This window comes from Heptranchias perlo, chromosome 20, assembly GCF_035084215.1.
Source record: "Heptranchias perlo isolate sHepPer1 chromosome 20, sHepPer1.hap1, whole genome shotgun sequence".
Lineage (NCBI taxonomy): Eukaryota > Metazoa > Chordata > Chondrichthyes > Hexanchiformes > Hexanchidae > Heptranchias > Heptranchias perlo.
The window spans coordinates 30,185,195-30,203,601 of NC_090344.1; the positions used below are offsets into that span (position 1 = coordinate 30,185,195).

Here is an 18,407-nt window from a genome sequence, read left to right on the forward strand (position 1 = left end):
CATCTCATCTGCTATTGCAACAGCGTGGTCCGGAGGAACCACATGGCAATTCAAATAAGTTGATACATTTTCGAACATACCAATTGTACCTTCAACTCCGGTCGAAATGTTCACAAGCAAAAGGATTGTTTGATCTCGCTGAGACTCGAATTAACAACCTCGGCATTTCCCCAGAATCTACGGTATAAAAAGACCGCGCACTGACCGATTGTGCCGCTAGAGCCCGGTCACTCTGATCACCTGTCCCACTCTGCTAGAAAGAATCTTCAGGTGAGATTTCCTTATCTGTGGAAACGTGTCCTGTCCCCGTGATGAAACTAATATCTGCACTTTCACTTTCAGCTTCTTTCACATCCTCTGCTCCATCGCTCTACAATCGGGTTTTCTGTGAACAGGTCAAAATGAACATTGCCAAAAATTCTGTTAGTGGTGACATTTGAACGCAGAAACAACACAGACATTGGATCCAAGCGCTTTTGACCACCAGCTCAGGCTTCCATAAAACATGGCCACTGTTTAAAGGTCCGTTTAATGCTCACATAAATGAATTGGAACCAATTGACCGCATTTGCCGCGTGCTGGGATTGTTCCCTTGGAGCAGGGAAGGTTCAGAGGAGATTTGATAGAAGTTTTCAAAGTCATGAAGGGTTCAGATAAAGTAAATAAAGAGAAGCTGTTCCCAATGGCGGAAGAGTCGTAAACCAGAGGACAAGGATTTAAGGTGATTGGCAAAAGAAGCAAAGGCGACATGAGGAAAAACTTTATTACGCAGCGAATACTTATAATCTCGAATGCGCTGCATGAAAGGGTGGTGGAAGCAGATTCAATCGTGGCTTTTAAAAAGGAATTTGATAAATACTTGAAGGGGAAAAAATGCAGGGCTACCGGGAAAGGGCCTGACTGGATTGCTCTTACATAATGCCGGCACGGGTTCGATAGGTCGAATGGCCTCCTTCTGAACTGTGTCCATTCAATGATTCCACAATAATTATTATTTTACAAACAGTGAACAGCCCATCCCAAAAAGACGGTCCCGCTATAAAGCAGAGAGACACTTAATCGCTGTGAAAACGCAATGACCTCGACGTGATTTGAACACGCATCCTTCTAATCTAGAGTCAGACGCGCTACCGTTGCGCCACGAGGTCCACATCCAATAAATGGAGCCGTATCCATAAGAGGGAGATCAGTACCGACCGCCGCAGGGACTTCCAGAGGCGGAAGCAGCAACAGCAACAGTTCCGCTTTCTCATCCAGCCGCTGCCCGGTCCCGGCCTGAGCCCTGTCTGGGAGCCGCCTGCCAGTCTCTCTTCACTGAACGAGATCATTAAAGGCTCCAGCAGCGCTGTCTCGGCGAATAACAACAGTTCCAAACCGCATTCCAGATGCGACAACAAACCCATCAGTTTTCCGCTGTTCTCCAGCTGCCGGAGTGAGAGAGGCTGCGACAACAGGATTTATGGAGGATCGAAGAGAGTGAAACTTTATTTGGGCTTTAGTGGGAAATCCAGTGAAAGTGAGTAAGAGCTCCAGGATTTGAACCAGTGAAACTGCCTTAGCGGGAATCAGATCCAAAGATCAACTGGCAACAGAGCCGTGCAGCCAATGTAAAATTTCGCTGTCACGCAGCCGATCAGCCATCCTTCCAGAACACAGTATCCGTCCATGCTCGCTTTCTTCTATAATATATGATGTGCAGCGATATCAGATTCAACACTTATTATTTCAAGTCAACAATATTATCCTCTCTTCACCAAATTCGTTTTGAATGTACGACTTGCTTTATAGTGATCTGTTTGCAGAATGAATTGCTCTGAAGCTACATAAATGTGGAGACATTGGCTACGAACTCATCAGCTGGGTTTTAACTTTACTTTTCCTACCGTCTCAGCCTGCTGGTGTTGCTGGTGAGATCAGTTTTCACCATTCAAGGAAGCCTGAGAATTCTATCAATTGAATTATTTGGATAATAAATTAAACGATTGAATTATTTGTATAATAAATTGAACCCTTTAATTTATTATACAATTATTTTTTTAATTTATTCATAACAATTAAACACGTGAATTATTTATTTAATAAATTATACACTTGAATTATTTATATAATAAATAAATCAATTGAATTATTTCGATAATAAATTAAACTAATTAATTATTTATTTAATAAATTAAACTATTGACTTATTTATATAACAAACTATTGAGTTATTTTTATAATAAATTAAACATTTTAATTATTTTGATAATTAAACATTGAAGTGTTTGTATAAAAAATAAACACTTGAATAAATTATATAATAAATGAAACAATTAAATTGTTTATACTATAAATTAAACAATTGAATTATTTATATAATAAATTAAACACTTGTCTTTATATAATAAATTAAACAATTGAATTATTGATATGATAAAATAAACTATTGAATTATTTATATGTAAAATTAAAGGATTGAACTATTCATATAATAAATTAATCAATTGAATTATTTAGATAACCAATTAAGCTATTGAATTATTTATGTAATAAATTAAACACAAATTATTATAAAAGAAATTAAACAATTGAATTTTTTATTAACAAATGAAAGACTTGTGTTCTTTATATAATAAATTAAACATTTGATGATATAACAAATTTTTTAAATGAATTATTTATATGATAAATTAAACACGAAGTTTTTATGCAATCAATTAAACAATGTCATTATATAATACATTAAACAATTCAATTATTGATATATTAAGTTAAACTATTGAATTATTTATATAAGTTAAACAATTGAATTGTTTAGATAATAAATTAAACACATGAATTATTATAAAATAAATTATACACATGAATAATTTATGTAAAAAATTAAACACTTATCGACAAGAGACAGAATCAGTGACAGATACAGAAATGCAAGGAAATAAACAAAGAGTATAAATGCCAGGTTCTGCAATCTAGAAGAATTTAAATTGCTGATTGGGAGATATTCCTTCTCGTGTCTTGAAATCTTGAAAGAAAGCATTGGTCGCCCGCCACGGCGGAATGGCTCTCCAGCTTTGAAAAATGTAAAAGCGGTCAATTAGCTCTAGTTTATTCATTTGGACATTGAACAGATCGTTAAACAGTAACTCACCGAGTAGAATTCAAACCGGGGCAAGAAAACCCGAGTGGGGTGTGAGTCTAACGCTTCAAACACTGGGCTATTGCAGCTGCACAAAGCAGTTCTTGCACAGCTGTAGGTCAGACTGCGGGGGGTTATCACAGGGCCTCCGTCAGACTACATGTGCTTTCAAACAGGATTCCAAATGGACACATGCAGCAAATGGCCATACGAGGATTGGTGGTATTGGCGTTGAATTCTCGCCTGCTGATCATGCGACCCGGTTTTGCTCCCTGGCCAATGCAGGATCGTTTTACATTCTGCACCAATGAGGAACACGGGAACAGGAGTCGGCCATTTCGCCCATCGAGCCTGTTCTGCTATTAAGTCCACAAAAAGCAGGACAAATAGAATCCGACCAATTGCCGCACCATCAGTCTGCTCTCAATCATTAGCAAAGTGATGGAAGGTGTCGTCGACAGTGCTATCAAGCGGCACTTACTCACCAATAACCTGCTCACCGACGCTCAGTTTGGGTTCCACCAGGACAAATAGGCTCCAGATCTCATGACTGCCTTGGTCCTACCATGGACAAAAGAGCTGAATTCCAGAGGTGAGGTGAAAGTGACTGCCTTGACAGCAAGGCAGCATTTGACCGAGTGTGACATCAAGAAGCCCGAGTAAATTTGAAGTCAATGGGAATCAGGGAGAAAACTCTCCAGTGGCTGCAGTCATACCGAGCACAAAGGAAGATGGTAGAGTTTGTTGGAGGCCAATCATCTCAGCCCCAGAACATTGCTGCAGGAGTTCCTCAGGGCAGTGTCCGAAGCCCAACCATCTTCAGCTGCTTCATCAATGACCTTCCCTTCATCATAACGTCAGAAATGGGGATGTTCGCTGATGATTGCACAGTGTTCATTTCCATTCGCAACCCCTCAGATAATGAAGCCGTCCGAGCCCGCATGCAGCAAGACCTGGACAACATCCAGGCTTGGGCTCATAAGTGGCAAGTAACATTCGCGCCAGAGAAGTGCCAGTCAAGAGACTTTCGAACCACCTCGCCTTGACTTTCAACGACATTACCATCGCAGAATCACTCAAATCAACATCCTGGGGGTGACAACGGATCAGAAACTTAACTGGACCAACCACATAAATACTCTGGCGACAAGACCAGGTCAGCGGCTGGGTATTCTGTGGCGAGTGAATCACCTCCTCATTCTCCAAAGCCTTTCCACCATCGACAAGGCATAAGTCAGGAAGGTGATGGAATAATCTCCACTTGCCTGGATGGGTACAGCTCCAACAACACTCAAGAATCTCGACACCATCCAGGACAAAGCAGCCCGCTTGATTGGCACCCCATCCACCACACTAAACATTCACTCCCTTCACCACCGGTGCACAGTGGCTGCAGTGTGTACCATAACACAAGGTGGACTGCAGCAACTCGCCAAGGCTTCTTCGACAGCACCTCCCAAACCCACGACCTCTACCACCTGGAAGGAAAAGAGCAGCAGGCACATGGGAACAAAACCGCCTGCACGTTCCTCTGCAATTCACACCCCGTCTCGACTTGGAAATATACCGCCGTTCCCTCGTCGTCACTGGGTAAAAATCCTGGAAGTCCCAACCTAACAGCACTGTGGGAGAACCTTCACCACACGGACTTCAGCAGTTGAAGATGACGGCTCACGACCACCTTCCCAGGGCAGTTAGGGATGCACAATAAATGCTGGCCTTGCCAACGACGCCCACATTCCATGACTATTTAAAAAATGTCTGACCTGTGACCTAACTCCCTATAACCGCCTCAGCCCCATATCTCTTCGTAACTTCGGTTAACAAAACCTATCAATCTAAGATTTAAAATTAACAATTAAGGTAGCTTCAACTGCCGTTTGCTGAACCGTGTTCCAAACTTCTACCAACCTTTGCGTGTAGAAGTGTTTCCTAACTTTATTCCTGAAAGTCCTGGCTCTTATTTTTACGCTATGTTCCCTAATCCTAGACTCCCCAACCAGCGGAAATAGTTTCTCTCTATCTACCCTTTCAGTTCCCCTTAATATCTTGAAACTTCGATCAAATCACCCCTTAATCTTCTGAATTCCAGGAAATGCAACATAGGGACAGGAATAGGCCATTCAGCCCCTCGTTCCTGCTCTGCCATTTGATAAGATCATGGCTGATCTGTGATCTAACTCCATATACCTGCCGATGGCCCATATCCCTTAATACCTTTGGTTGCCAAAAAAAAAACTGTCTATCTCAGATTTAAATTTAGCAATTGAGCGAGTATTAATTGCCGTTTGCGGAAGAGAGTTCCAAACCTCTACAACACTTTGTTAGTAGAAATGTTTTCTAATCTCACTCCTGAAAGGTCTGGCTCTAATTTTTAGACTGTGCCATCTACTCCTAGAATCCCCAATCAGTGGAAATAGTTTCTCTCTATCCACCCTATCTGTTCCCCTAATAAACTTCGATCAGATCACCCCTTAACCTTCGAAACTCTAGAGAATGCAACCCCAATTTGTGTAATCTCTCCTCGTAACTTAACCCTTGAAGTCCGGGTATCATTCTAGTAAACCTACGCTGCACTGCCTCCAAGGCCAATATGTCCTTCCGAAGGTGCGGTGCCCAAAACTGCACACAGTACTCCAGGTGTGGTCTAACCAGGGTTTTGTACGGCTCTGGCATAACTTCTGCCTCCTTGTACTCCAGTCCTCTAGTTATAAAGGCCAGCATTCCATTAGACTTCTTGATTATTTTCTGCACCTGATCATGACACTTCAATGATCTATGTACCTGAACCCTTAAGTCCCTTTGGACATTCACTGTTTTTAACTTTTTACCATTTAGAAAGTACCCTGTTCGATCCTTTTTTGATCCAAAGTGGATGACCTCACATTTGTCTACATTGAATTCCATTTGCCACAGTTTTGCCCATTCACCTAATCTATCAACATCGCTTTGTAATTTTATGTTTTCATCTACATTGCTCACAATGTCACCAATCTTTATGTCATCGGCAAACTTAGATATGAGACTTTCGATGCCTTCATCTAAGTCGTTAATGAATATTGTAAATAATTGAGGCCCTAAGACAGATCCCTGCGGGACTCCACTGGTCACATCCTGCCAATGTGAGTACCTATCCATCCCTACTCTCTGTCGCCTTTCGCTCAGCCAACTTTCTAACAAAGTCCGTACTTTTCCTTCGATTCCATGGGCTTCTATCTTCGCTAACAATCTCTTATGTGGGACCTTATCAAATGCTTTCTGGAAGTCCATATAAATAACATCCATTGACAGTCCCTTGTCCACTACTTTAGTCACCTCTTCAAAAAATTCAATCAGGTTTGTCAGGCACGACCTACCTTTCACAAATCCATGCTGGCTCTCTCTGATTAACTGAAAATTCTCGAGGTGTTCAGTCACCCTATCCTTAATTATAGACTCCAGCATTTTCCCCACAACAACCTTAGTTTGTGTGATCTCTACTCATAATTTAGCGCTTGGAATCCAGATACCATTCTGGTAAATCTATGCTTCACTCCCTCCAAGGCCAATATATCGCTCCTAAGGTGCGGTGCTCAGAACTGATCACAGTACTCCAGGTTTGGTCCAACCAGAAACTTTGTATAGCTGAAGCATGACTTCTAACCCCTTGTATTCTAACCCTCCAGATATAAAGGCCAACGTTCTATTTGACTTTTTGATTATTTCCTGTACCTGTCCATGACAGTTTAATGATGTATGTACATAGACCCCTAAGTCCCTTTGGACCTCAAGAGTTTCGAGCAATTCACCATTTATAAAGTATTCTGATGTAACGTTTTTAGGTCCAAAGTGCACGGCCTCACACTTGCCTACATTGAAATCCATTTGCCACAGTTTTGCCCATTCACTTAATCTAGTAATATCTCTCTGTAATCTCATTCTTCCACCAACACTGCTGACAATTCTGTCATCGGCAAACTTGGACATGTGATTCTCGATCCCGTCATCTACGATCAATCAGACCGGTCAAACGAGGGTAAATTCACATTCAGCTTCAATCTCCACATCGTTTTGAGACATTTTATTTACTCCGTGTGTGTTGCGCCTTGGAAACTTCTGCACTTTGTCCTCTGGAGCTCAAATATAATTCAATTCGAACAACTGCAAAGATGTCAAAATCCAATTGGTGACTTCTCACACAGTGATATAAAAGGGCTCGTCCGGGATTTGAACCCGGGACCTCTCGCATATTCACGGAGTTGAAATACCCGAAGCGAGAATCATACCCCTAGACCAACGAGCCACTTGACGGCTAACCGTGCAGCCAGTCTAACATTTCACCACCGTCTTCAGCCGATTGGCCATCCTTTCAGACCTCTTCTGTCCATCCAATCTCGTTTTCTATTCCGATGTGCAGCAATATCAAGTTGCACACTCACTATTTCCAGTCACCAATATTAGTCTCTCTTTACCAAATTCGTTTCCAATGAACGACTTGTTTTATCAAATAAGACTTTTCAGAATTAGTTAATCTGAAGCAACATTGCCATCTGTCTCGGCATCGTCATAGAATATAAGTTACCATCAGTGCACTTCACTTATAACGCGGTTTTCTTTCACTGTGAGGGCGAAGAGACATAAATGTGGAGACATTAGCTCCGAATTTATCAGTTGGGTTGCACCATTACTTTTCCTACCGTCTCGGTCTTTTTTTTCTTTACCTTTCCCTGCTGGTGTTGCAGGTTAGATCAGCCTTTACCGTTCCTGGATGCCTGAGAAGTCCATCAGGGGACAACACATAGAGACAAGAGACAGGGAGAGATAGAGAGATTCATGTAAATAAAGTAGAGTATAAATGGGTGGTTCTGCAAAGTAGCAGAATTTTAGTTGCAGATTGGGCAAGATTCTTTCTTGTGTATTTGAATTTTGCAAGAGTACATTGGGCACCCAATTAAAAGCGCCGGCCACGCTCGAGTATCTCTCATGCTCTGAGAGAGATACATGAAGTGAGTTCGATCCAGTTCATTCATTTCAGCATTGAACGAATCTTTAAACAATAATTCAGCGAGCAGAAATCAAACCTGCGAAGGAAAACTCCATTTGATCTTGAATTTAACGCTTCAACCACTCGGTGATCGCAGCGGCACATGGCAGTACTTGCACTGCTGCAGATCAGACTGAGTTGGGTTGTCACAGGAGCTCTGTCCAACTGCATATTCTTTCAGGTAAGATTCCAAAAGGACACATGCATTTACTGATCATGTAAGTATTGGAGGTTCAGGGGTCGAATTCTCGCTCACCACCTGACAGGTTTGATTTCTGACCAATGGGGGATCCTTTTGCCTTCCAACAGCATCCACCGAAAATCGGACGACGTGAAACTTTCTTGGCGCCTCATTGGGCAAATCAGGGTCAGTAAATCACAGTTTCGGAGTTTGGATAGCCTGGCGGGTCTGAGGCGTTGCTTTTCGGTCTCCACCTCTCCTGGAGGCATGGGTTGGATTCTGAATTCCGGCATTTAATCCTTTACAAATACGGAGATATTTTTTGTTCCTTTGGCTTTGGTTGATTTTTCTGAGCTGTTGATTTGATCCTTCCAGAAAATCAACCCGATATCCGTCCACGGCAGGTTTCTTTTTAAGTAAACAAGCAAGAAATATCAGAACGGATTGTCCTTCACAGCAGCTGCTTCGCACTCGCCTCCAAGCATCTCCACGACCAGCAGAGAAATCTTGCCTTGGGTTGGCCCGCTCCCTGAATACATTAATTACTTTGCTTCAATCAGCTGTGTCGAGCATTAGCAAGTGAACAACAGCAGAACGGGAAACCACAGTAATCATGAATGACGCTGAGATGAGCCCGAGCCTGTGGAAGACAGATCAGGTTTCCGGAAAGAAACAGCCGCCCCGAGCTTTCGGAAGCATGGAGAGTCTGTCTGACTGACTGGGAGAAGATTTTTTGCCTGAAAGTGAGTGCGGTTTGAAGTGTTGCAGCTCGAAGGCACTCCCTGCTGGTGAGGAGTGGCAAATGCTCCAGCAAAACAGCCGTGTTTGAGCAGACACAGAAAGCCTTGAGGTTTGAGAAAGGATAAGAGGCGTCCTGTGCCACAGCGCCAAAATGTTAAGCTGTCAACTTACAAGAGCGGCCTTGAGCTAATTGCTGCTTGATCGCTCCTGTGAGATGGAATTGAACCAACGATCGTAAAGATCGACTCCTTTGAAGTGTTCTGTTCGACCAGCAAAGCTGTCGTCGGCCGGAAAAAAAACGCACCTCTCTTTGGTAATTGTTTAGTGAGCGCCTTTTGCTGCCCTCAGACTCGTGGTGTCCCGTGCTCATGACCGAGGCTGACTCGGGACCTGTTCATCTCACAGCGCTGTGAGAGTGTGAGCTGCTGCTTGCTTTCTGCAATCTGAGCCAGTGGTGCAGTAAATAACGTATCTTCTAATAAATTTAAAACATTATAGGTTCGACTCTTACTCGGTTGAAAGGCTTCTGAATTTTTTGCATTACTTTATGACTTACAATGTGTAAAATGATAAAAATTCATCACATGCAAAGAGCAAAAATCTTATTAAAGTTTTGACTGTCTCTTGATGACCCTGTCAGTATCTCCTTCAGTCTGAAATAAAAAGTTATCTGTTGATTCAAACAATGATGCAACGACGAACTGCGATTAATTTGCTTCATGCAGTTAATTCAATAGGTTCTTAATTCTTGTATAACGTTCATTCCCTGACTGGGAATCGAACCACGTGGCGGTGAAATCACCGAATTCGAACCACCAGCCCACCGGGGAGTTCTCAACATTCCGCACCAAACACTGTGGAACTGATGACATTTATTTCTCTTTCACTCTTTCGTGATTCATTCAGCTCTGTGTTTATTCTCAGGCCTCTGATCTCTCCATTTCTTTCAGCATTTGATTCCGGATATTCTTGTAGTTAAATATGAATAAGATACCATATCTCACAGCCCCGGTATATTTGCTGTTTCTCTCTGCAGTTCTGTACAAAATCAAACTGCACGCAGACACCGACTGTCTCTCTCTCTCACTCCCCACAGAAGCAGCAGGAGATGCCACTTTAAACTGCCAGTTGCTTCAAACGAAGCCCGATAGACCTGCGTTGTCTTGCAGCTTTCCCAGGAGCTACATTTGATTCGGTGCGTCAATTTTGGGAAATTGAATGATTTTCACCGGCAGCTTGTGGTAGTATATTACCTCACTTTCTATTTCGTGTATATGGCTACTTGCACTTGGTGCTGTCATTGCCTGAACATCACCTTTTGTCCCGATCGTAGTTCGAATAGAAAATGCTGTTTTGTGCGAGCAGCTTGCCTGGCCCGAAAATGACAAGTGGGAAAGGCCGCGTTGGTCAGCTTGTTCACAGCAAAGAATGTTCAGCGTTACCTTGTGATCTAGTGTTTAGCATTGGGCGCTTTCATCGCCACGACAACAGTTCGATTGGTGTCTGTCTCAACATCTGCCGATTATACGCTCTACCAAAAGTATACTGTACTCAAATTGCTGATTTTACACTGTGAGGGCGAAGAGACAGTGGTGGACATTAGTTCTGAATTCATCAGCTGGGTTGCACCTTTGCTTCTCCTACCGTCTCCGCCTTCCTATCTTTACACTTCTCTGCAGCTTCGATCATCCTTGGCCGTTTAATAAAGCCTGAGAAGTCCATGAGGTGAAAACACAGAGAGTCAAGAGACAGATTAAAGTATAGAAACAAATATCAAGTTCTGCGAACGAGCAAGAATTTAACATGGAGCTCGGGAGAGATTCCTTCAAATGTCTTGTAAGAGACTATTGGACACTCGTCTGCTGAAATATCTGTTTGAAGGAGAGAAATGCGGTTGGTTAAATCTGGTTCATATTTATTTGAGCTTCAAACAACATTGAAAAACTGGACCTCGCTCAGAATCAATCGTCAAATAGTCCAAAGCGAGAATCATACGCTAAAGCGAACAAGCCACCGGAAACAAACCACCGGTAATAAACCACTGCAGCCACTGCACAATTAAATACCAGCCGCAGCCGATCGGTTATCCTTTAAGATCTCTTCGATCCATCCAATCACGTTTTCTAATCCGATGAAGAGAAATGTCGAGTTGCACACTAACTATGACCTCCGTTCTCTTTCGCAAACATATCACTGAACAAAACTTTACAAGTCACCCAGGAAAAATAAATCAGTTCAACATCATTAGCTTCCGAAGGACCTGCGAGGACAGACTGACCAAACCTGCGTTCAGTCGTGATGCTTGTGGGTGTGTTGTCATCCTAAGGGACAGAAACAGGCCTGCGACACAAAGCGAAGGCAGGAACTCAGAAATGTGGCCATTCAGGGCCATAAATGGGCAGACAGTCAGTCACAGTCATTGATTCCGACACACAGCCTGGTAGTTGTTCAGTCAGTCGGGGAGCGAGGCCTGCAGCCAGCAAACAAGAAGCCTGGCCTGAGAATAAGGCAGAGACCCAATCAGACGGATAAACAGACAGACAGATAGACAGACAGACATTTGACTCAACGTCAAAACGCAGCATGATCGAATCACGTTGGGGTGATATCATTTTCACAGCAGCTCAGGGTCCTGCCCACAGGTTTTAGAGCGGGGCAGTGTTTTCGGGATCGGATGTTCATTGATCGTAAAATAATATTGATCAGAATTTAATTTGTTACATTAAAGTGCTCTTTGTTTGTTAATTTTGATCTACATCCTCGACAATGTATACAGAAAAAAGTAACAATGTTCAAGGGATGTGGTTTATTCAACATTCGTTCAAAAATCCTGTCAGCCGGTGTAAAAATAAACACAAACTACCCAACACGTGGGTAAGCCCATGAAGCAAAGATGTATGCATGGCTGGTTAGCTCAGTTAGCTAGAGCGTGGTGCTAATAACGCCAGGGTCGTGGGTCCGATCCCGGTACGGGCCACAAGGTTCCTATTGCAATATTTTGGAAACTTTTAAAAGTTTGGCAGACATCAGAAACAAGCGAATCCACACAAAATGTCAGAAGGTTAATTTTTTGGAGTGACATCCATTAATATGTTTTCTGATCTATCTTTTTGAGGTCCAAAGTGGACGGTCTCACACTTGCTTACGTTGAAATCCATTTGCCGCAGTTTTGCCCATTCACTTAATCGAGTAATATCTCTCTGTAATCTCATTCTTCCATCCACACTGCTTATAATTCTGTCTATCTTTGTGTCATCGGCAAACTTGAATATGTGGTTCTCGATCCCGTCATCTAATATCAATGAGACCGCCTCAATTGAGGGAAATTCACAATCAGCTTCAATCTCCACATCATCTTGAGACATTTTATTTACTCCGTGTGTGTTGCGCCTTGGAAACTTCTGCACTTTGTCCTCTGGAGCTCAAATATAATTCAATTCGAACAACTGCAAAGATGTCAGAATCCAATTGGTGACTTTTCACGAAAAAGCAGTGCGATAACATGACTCGTCCGGGATTTGAACCCGGGACCTCTCGCATATTCCATTAGAAAACCGCCCAAAGCGAGAACCATACCCCGAGACCAACGAGCCGCTTGCTCGAAAGCCCTGCAGCCGGTCTAAAATTTCACCATAGTCTTCAGCCGATCGGCTATCCTTTCCAACCGCTTCTGTCCACCCAATCTCGTTTTCTATTCCTATTTGCAGCAATATCAAGTTGTACACTACCTATTTCCAGTCACCAATATTAGCCTCTCTTTACTAAATTCGTTTACAATGTACGACTTGTTTCTTCAAATAATACTTTTCAGAATTAGTTAATCTGAAGCTACATTGGCATCTGTCTCGGCATCGTCAGAGTATACAAGCTACCATAAGTATATTTTACTCACATTGCTGTTTCCTTTCACTGTGAGGGCGAAGAGACAAAAATGTGGAGACTTTAGCTACGAATTTATCAGCTGGGTTGCACCTTTACTTTTCCGACCGTCTCAATCTTTTTTTTCCTTCACCTTTCCCTGCTGGTGTTGCAGGTTAGATCAGCCTTTACCGTTCCAGGAAGCCTGAGAAGTCCATCAGGGGACAACATCGAGACAAGAGACAAGGAGAGATAGTGAGATTCATCGAAATAAAGTCGCTTATAAATGGGTGGTTCTGCAAAGTAGCAGAATTTTAGTTGCAGATTGGGCAAGATTCTTTCTTGTGTATTTGAATTTTGCAAGAGTACATTGGGCACCCAATTAAAAGCGCCGACCACGTTCGAGGATCTCTCATGCTCTGAGAGAGATAAATGAAGTGAGTTAGATCCAGTTCATTCATTTGAGCATTGAACGGATCTTTAAACAATAATTCAGCGAGCAGAAATCAAACCTGCGAAGGAAAACTCCATTTGATGTTGAATTTAACGCTTCAACCACTCGGCGATCGCAGCGGCACGTGGCAGTACTTGCATAGCTGTAGATGCCACTTTAAACTGCCAGTTGCTTCAAACGATGCCCGATAGACCGGCGTTGTCTTGTAGCTTTCCCAGGAGCTTCATTTGATTCGGTGGGTCAAGTTTGGGAAATTGAATGATTTTCAGCGGCAGCTTGTGGTAGTATATTACCTCATTTTCATTACCGGTAATGAACCACTGCAGCCACTGCAGAATTCGGTGCCACCCACAGCCGATCGGCCATCCTTTCAGACCTCTTCCATCCATCCAATCACGTTTTCTATTCCGATGTAGAGAAATGTCGAGTTGCACACTAACTATTTCCTCCGTTCTCTTTCGCAAACATATCACTGAACAAAACTTCACAAGTCACTCAGGAAAAATAATTCAGTTCAAAATCATTAGCTTCCGAAGGACCTGCGAGGACAGACTGACCAAACCTGCATTCAGTCGTGAAGCTTGTGGGTGTGTTGTGATCCGAAGGGACAGAGACAGGCCTGCGACACAGAGCGAAGGCAGGAACTCAGAAATGTGGCCATAAATGGGCAGACAGTCAGTCACAGTCATTGATTCTGACACACGGCCCGGTAGTTGTTCAGTCAGTCGGGGAGCGAGGCCTGCAGCCAGCAAACAAAAAGCCTGGCCTGAGAATAAGGCAGAGACCCAATCAGGCGGATAGACAGACAGACATCTGACACAACGTCAAAACGCAGCGTGATGGAATCACGTTGCGGTGATATCATTTTCACAGTAGCTCAGGGTCCTGCCCACAGGTTTTATAGCGGGGCAGTGTTTTATGGATGGGCTGTTCATTGTTGGTAAAATAATATTGATCGGAATTTAATTTGTTACATTAAAGTGCTCTTTGTTTGTTAATTTTGATCTACATCCTCGACAGTATATACAGAAACAAGTAACAATGTTTAAGGGATGTGATTTATTCAATATTCGTTGTAAAACCCTGTCATATGGAGTAAAAATCAACACAAACTACCCAACACGCGGGTAAGCCCATAAAGCTAAGATGTATACATGGCCGGTTAGCTCAGTTGGTTAGAGCGTGGTGCTAATAACGCCAAGGTCGCGGGTTCGATCCCCGTACGGGCCATAAGGTTTCTATTGCAATATTTTGGTAACTTTTAAAAGTTTGGCAGACTTGAGAAACAAGCGAATCCACACAAAATGTCATGTGGTCAATTTTTTTGAGTAACATCCATTAATATGTTTTCTGATCTATCTTTTTGAGGTCCAAAGTGGACGGCCTCAAACTTGCTTACGTTGAAATCCATTTGCCGCTGTTTTGCCCATTCACTTAATCTAGTGATATCTCTCTGTAATCTCATTCTTCCATCCAAACTGCTAAGAATTCTGTCTATCTTTGTGTCATCGGCAAACTTGGATATGTGGTTCTCGATCCCGTCATCTAATATCAATGAGACCGCCTAAATTGGGGTAAATTCACATTCAGCTTCAATCTCCACATCATCTTGAGACATTTTATTTACTCCGTGTGTGTTGCGCCTTGGAAACTTCTGCACTTTGTCCTCTGGAGCTCAAATATAATTCAATTCCAACAACTGCAAAGATGTCAGAATCCAATTGGTGACTTTTCACTAAAAAGCAGTGAGATAACAGGGCTCGTCCGGGATTTGAACCCTGGACCTCTCGCATATTCCATTAGAAAAACGCTCTAAGCGAGAATCATACCACTAGACCAACGAGCCGCTTGCTAGAAAGCCCTGCAGCCGGTCTAAAATTTCACCATAGTCTTCAGCCGATCGGCTATCCTTTCCAACCGCTTCTGTCCACACAATCTCGTTTTCTATTCCTATTTGCAGCAATATCAAGTTGTACACTACCTATTTCCAGTCACCAATATTAGCCTCTCTTTACTAAATTCGTTTACAATGTACGACTTGTTTCTTCAAATAATACTTTTCAGAATTAGTTAATCTGAAGCTACATTGGCATCTGTCTCGGCATCGTCAGAGGATACAAGCTACCATAAGTATATTTTACTCACATTGCTGTTTCCTTTCACTGTGAGGGCGAAGAGACAAAAATGTGGAGACATTAGCTCCGAATTTATCAGCTGGGTTGCACCTTTACTTTTCCGACCGTCTCAATCTTTTTTTTCCTTCAACTTTCCCTGCTGGTGTTGCAGGTTAGATCAGCCTTTACCGTTCCAGGAAGCCTGAGAAGTCCATCAGGGGACAACATCGAGACAAGAGACAAGCAGAGATAGTGAGATTCATCTTAATAAAGTCGCTTATAAATGGGTGGTTCTGCAAAGTAGCAGAATTTTAGTTGCAGATTGGGCAAGATTCTTTCTTGTGTATTTGAATTTTGCAAGAGTACATTGGGCACCCAATTAAAAGCGCCGACCACGTTCGAGTATCTCTCATGCTCTGAGAGAGATAAATGAAGTGAGTTAGATCCAGTTCATTCATTTGAGCATTGAACGGATCTTTAAACAATAATTCAGCGAGCAGAAATCAAACCTGCGAAGGAAAACTCCATTTGATGTTGAATTTAACGCTTCAACCACTCGGCGATCGCAGCGGCACGTGGCAGTACTTGCATGGCTGTAGATGCCACTTTAAACTGCCAGTTGCTTCAAACGATGCCCGATAGACCGGCGTTGTCTTGTAGCTTTCCCAGGAGCTTCATTTGATTCGGTGGGTCAAGTTTGGGAAATTGAATGATTTTCAGCGGCAGCTTGTGGTAGTATATTACCTCATTTTCATTACCGGTAATGAACCACTGCAGCCACTGCAGAATTCGGTGCCACCCACAGCCGATCGGCCATCCTTTCAGACCTCTTCTATCCATCCAATCACGTTTTCTATTCCGATGTAGAGAAATGTCGAGTTGCACACTAACTATTTCCTCCGTTCTCTTTCGCAAACATATCACTGAACAAAACTTCACAAGTCACTCAGGAAAAATAAATCAGTTCAAAATCATTAGCTTCCGAAGGACCTGCGAGGACAGACTGACCAAACCTGCATTCAGTCGTGAAGCTTGTGGGTGTGTTGTGATCCGAAGGGACAGAGACAGGCCTGCGACACAGAGCGATGGCAGGAACTCAGAAATGTGGCCATAAATGGCCAGACCGTCAGTCACAGTCATTGATTCTGACAGTTGTTCAGTCAGTCGGGGAGCGAGGCCTGCAGCCAGCAAACAAAAAGCCTGGCCTGAGAATAAGGCAGAGACCCAATCAGACGGATAGACAGACAGACATCTGACACAACGTCAAAACGCAGCGTGATGGAATCACGTTGCGGTGATATCATTTTCACAGTAGCTCAGGGTCCTGCCCACAGGTTTTATAGCGAGGCAGTGTTTTATGGATGGGCTGTTCATTGTTGGTAAAATAATATTGATCGGAATTTAATTTGTTACATTAAAGTGCTCTTTGTTTGTTAATTTTGATCTACATCCTCGACAGTACATAGAGAAACAAGTAACAATGTTTAAGGGATGTGATTTATTCAATATTCGTTGTAAAACCCTGTCAGATGGTGTAAAAATAAACACAAACTACCCAACACGCGGGTAAGCCCATAAAGCTAAGATGTATACACGGCCGGTTAACTCAGTTGGTTAGAGCGTGGTGCTAATAACACCAAGGTCGCGGGTTCGATCCCCGTACGGGCCATAAGGTTCCTATTGCAATATTTTGGTAACTTTTAAAAGTTTGGCAGACTTGAGAAACAAGCGAATCCACACAAAATGTCATGTGGTCAATTTTTTGGAGTAACATCCATTAATATGTTTTCTGATCTATCTTTTTGAGGTCCAAAGTGGACGGCCTCAAACTTGCTTACGTTGAAATCCATTTGCCGCAGTTTTGCCCATTCACTTCATCTAGTGATATCTCTCTGTAATCTCATTCTTCCATCCAAACTGCTAAGAATTCTGTCTATCTTTGTGTCATCGGCAAACTTGGATATGTGGTTCTCGATCCCGTCATCTAATATCAATGAGACCGCCTAAATTGGGGTAAATTCACATTCAGCTTCAATCTCCACATCATCTTGAGACATTTTATTTACTCCGTGTGTGTTGCGCCTTGGAAACTTCTGCACTTTGTCCTCTGGAGCTCAAATATAATTCAATTCGAACAACTGCAAAGATGTCAGAATCCAATTGGTGACTTTTCACTAAAAAGCAGTGAGATAACAGGGCTCGTCCGGGATTTGAACCCGGGACCTCTCGCATATTCCATGAGAAAAACGCCCAAAGCGAGCATCACAACCCGAAATCAACGAGCCGCTTGAGAGAAAGCCTTTGCGCCAGTCTAAAATTTCACCATCGTCTTCAGCCGATCGGCTATCCTTTCCAACCGCTTCTGTCCACCCAATCTCGTTTTCTATTCCTATATAGAGCAATATCAAGTTGTACACTACCTATTTACAGTCACCAATATTAGCCTCTCTTTACTAAATTCGTTTACAATGTACGACTTGTTTTTTCAAATAATACTTTTCAGAATTAGTTAATCTGAAGCTACATTGGCATCTGTCTCGGCATCGTCAGAGTACACAAGCTACCATCAGTATATTTTACTCAGATTGCTGTTTTCTTTCTCTGTGAGGGCGAAGAGACAAAAATGTGGAGACATTAGCTACGAATTTATCAGCTGGGTTGCACCTTTACTTTTCCGACCGTCTCAGTCTTTTTTTCCTTTACCTTTCCCTGCTGGTGTTGCAGGTTCGATCAGCCTTTACCGTTCCAGGAAGCCTGAGAAGTCCATCAGGGGACAACATCGAGACAAGGACAAGGAGAGATAGAGAGATTCATCGAAATAAAGTCGCTTATAAATGGGTGGTTCTGCAAAGTAGCAGAATTTTAGTTGCAGATTGGGCAAGATTCTTTCTTGTGTATTTGAATTTTGCAAGAGTACA

The 18,407-nt window shown here is 42.7% G+C and overlaps 4 non-coding genes across 4 annotated transcripts; 2 read left to right on the top strand and 2 right to left on the bottom strand.

Annotated features, from left to right (window-relative positions):
* Positions 1 to 7,309: 7,309 nt before the first annotated feature.
* Positions 7,310 to 7,400, bottom strand: trnap-cgg (transfer RNA proline (anticodon CGG)). Its single transcript is given in 2 exon segments — positions 7,310 to 7,345; positions 7,365 to 7,400. It is a non-coding gene; the product is annotated as a tRNA-Pro (tRNA).
* Positions 7,401 to 14,531: 7,131 nt separating this feature from the next.
* Positions 14,532 to 14,605, top strand: trnai-aau (transfer RNA isoleucine (anticodon AAU)). Its single transcript has one exon. It is a non-coding gene; the product is annotated as a tRNA-Ile (tRNA).
* A 526-nt stretch (positions 14,606 to 15,131) lies between these two features.
* trnas-aga (transfer RNA serine (anticodon AGA)) lies at positions 15,132 to 15,221 on the bottom strand. Its single transcript is given in 2 exon segments — positions 15,132 to 15,167; positions 15,186 to 15,221. It is a non-coding gene; the product is annotated as a tRNA-Ser (tRNA).
* Positions 15,222 to 17,084: 1,863 nt separating this feature from the next.
* trnai-aau (transfer RNA isoleucine (anticodon AAU)) lies at positions 17,085 to 17,158 on the top strand. Its single transcript has one exon. It is a non-coding gene; the product is annotated as a tRNA-Ile (tRNA).
* The last annotated feature ends 1,249 nt before the right edge of the window (positions 17,159 to 18,407 follow it).